This window comes from Festucalex cinctus, chromosome 18 (genome assembly GCF_051991245.1).
Source record: "Festucalex cinctus isolate MCC-2025b chromosome 18, RoL_Fcin_1.0, whole genome shotgun sequence".
In the NCBI taxonomy this organism is placed as follows: Eukaryota; Metazoa; Chordata; class Actinopteri; order Syngnathiformes; family Syngnathidae; genus Festucalex; species Festucalex cinctus.
The window spans coordinates 21,833,129-21,835,628 of NC_135428.1; the positions used below are offsets into that span (position 1 = coordinate 21,833,129).

Here is a 2,500-nt window from a genome sequence, read left to right on the forward strand (position 1 = left end):
AATAATATGGAAATTGCATCACCTATATGTAGCCGATCTTTTGAAATAAGATTTACTGTACAATGAATAGAACCAATGATCATAGACTAGCCTTAGCCTACAGAAGCATATGCCTCTGTGTTATAAAGTGGGGGAGCGAAAAAAAAAAAAAAAAAAAATCGAAAAAAAAATCGAATCGTGACCCCAAAATCGAAATTTAAATCGAATCGTGGAGTTGGCGAATCGTGACACCCCTAATATATATACATACATATATATATACATATATATATATATATACATACATATATATATACATATATATATATATATATATACATATATATATACATATATATATATATATACATACATATATATATACATATATATATATATATATATATATATAATATATATATATATATATATATATATATAATATATATATATATATATATATATACATACATATATATATACATATATATATATATACATACATATATATATACATATATATATATATATACATATATATATATACATATATATATATATATACATATATATATACATATATATATACATATATATATATATATATATATATATATATATTAAGGGTGCACCGATCGATCGGCCTCAATTTTCGTAATTTTGGGCGATCGGTGATCGATCGATCCCTCAAAATAAATTCGATCTTGTCTACCGATCACATCTCTCTCGCGTAAAAGTACGAAAAAGTCAACCATTGCCCTCTTCTGCTGAGACATAAGCCCGCTCACAAGGTCACGTGTGCAAATGCGCACTTGTGTGCGCTGCAATACAAACAGCAGCAACAGTATGTCGACAGTTTGGCAGTATTTCACGATAAAAGTAAAGGAGCCCAGGATCGCAATTTGTAATTCGTGCAAAGTCGAAATAAGTCGTGGTGGGACTGCACGCAAGGCATTCAATACAACAAACCTCATTCGTCATTTAAGGACCCACCACACTGTTGAGTATGCGGCGTTTGAAGTTAGCAACCAAGCTAAGGCTAACTTAGCTAAAGCTAGCGCGAGCAAGGAGCCAGACCATGGACCGCTGTTGGCGCTTATGAGCAGCGAAAGGAGCAAAGCGACCACGAGAAAAATAATGGAGTTCATGGCATTAGATGACCAGCCTTTTTCGGTCGTGGAGGACCGAGGCTTCAGAAACCTGATGCAGCACTTGAGCCCGCGATATGATTTGCCAAGTCGAAAATACTTTTCAGAAGTTGCGTTACCGGAGTTGTTTAAAAAAGTTTGGAGCCATGCTCACAGCCTGCTTAGAGCCGATGCAAAGACACTCAGCTTTACAACAGATATCTGGACTTCTGATGTAAGTTTAATGTCGATGTTGAGTCTTACTACGCAGTGGATAGACAAAAAATTTGAACGCCATAAAGTGCTTCTACACTGCAAAGAAATGTCGGGGTCTCACACTGCTGCTAACTTAGCGGCAGAATTTAAGGCAATGTTATCTCAATGGGGAATCGAGCATGCAAGAGTTCATGTTATTCTTCGGGACAATGCTCGTAATATGGCCAAAGCACTGGATGATTCAAACTTGAAGAGTTTGCCTTGCCTCTCACACACGCTGCAACTCGTTGTCAACGAGGGACAACTGGCGCAGCGCAGCATCGCAGATATTGTAGCAACGGGAAGGAAAATCGTCGGACATTTTAAACATTCATCGATTGCCTATTCTCGACTGTACGACATACAGACGCAGTTAGGTCAACCGAGGAAGCGTCTACAACAAGACGTTACCACTAGATGGAATAGCACGGTCTACATGTTGCAGTCGCTGATGGAGCAGAGACGTGCAATTAGCGTGTATGCTGCCGAGTACGAGTTACCAGCTACACTCACTGCACACCAGTGGGAGCTAATGGAAATGTGCTGACCATCCTTGCACCATTTGAAGAACTTACAAAGGAGATCAGTTCATCAAGAGCTACAGCAGCAGATGTTATCCCAGCCGTCACTGCACTCAAACGTCTTTTGGAGAGACGAGCAGAGACAGACCGTGGTGTGGCGACAGCCAAAACAACACTACTGGAGGCTGTTGTGAGAAGATTCAGCAACATTGAGCATGAGCCCCTGTACAGCCTAGCCACCATTCTTGATCCAAGGCAAGTAACTATTTCTGAATATTGAATTTTTTAGCCTTAATAATTAGTTACACTATTTTATTTACAAAACAATTTTAAAATTAAAATTGTTTTTTTGAACTGCATTTGCCTATTTACATGGTCGCCATAAAAGGAATAATGTATACAAAGCGCAATGATTGATCTATCTTTCTTTATACAAAATAAGGTACAAGAATCGCTACTTCTCAGCAGAGGTGAAGGATGAAGTGAGAGAGCTCCTTTTGGCCAAACTTGCAGAGGAGGAGACCAGATGCAGACCCGAAGATGAGAGACCCGCGACTGAAACATCGACCCAACCGGAACCTCCTGACATAGAAGTGCCTCCAGCTAAGAGGTGTAGTC

At 38.6% G+C, this 2,500-nt stretch overlaps 1 protein-coding gene and 1 long non-coding RNA gene across 6 annotated transcripts in view; one reads left to right on the forward strand and one right to left on the reverse strand.

The window, feature by feature from the left end:
• Positions 1 to 2,500, reverse strand: part of usp25 (ubiquitin specific peptidase 25) — a 267,458-nt gene that overhangs the window by 248,924 nt on the left and 16,034 nt on the right. The window lies entirely within an intron of this gene.
• The window catches only part of LOC144006461 (uncharacterized), a 995-nt gene continuing 757 nt past the window's right edge, over positions 2,263 to 2,500 (forward strand). Inside the window, exon 1 of the long non-coding RNA XR_013279835.1 lies at positions 2,263 to 2,492. This is a non-coding gene — a long non-coding RNA (uncharacterized LOC144006461). The remainder of the gene's footprint in view (positions 2,493 to 2,500) is intronic.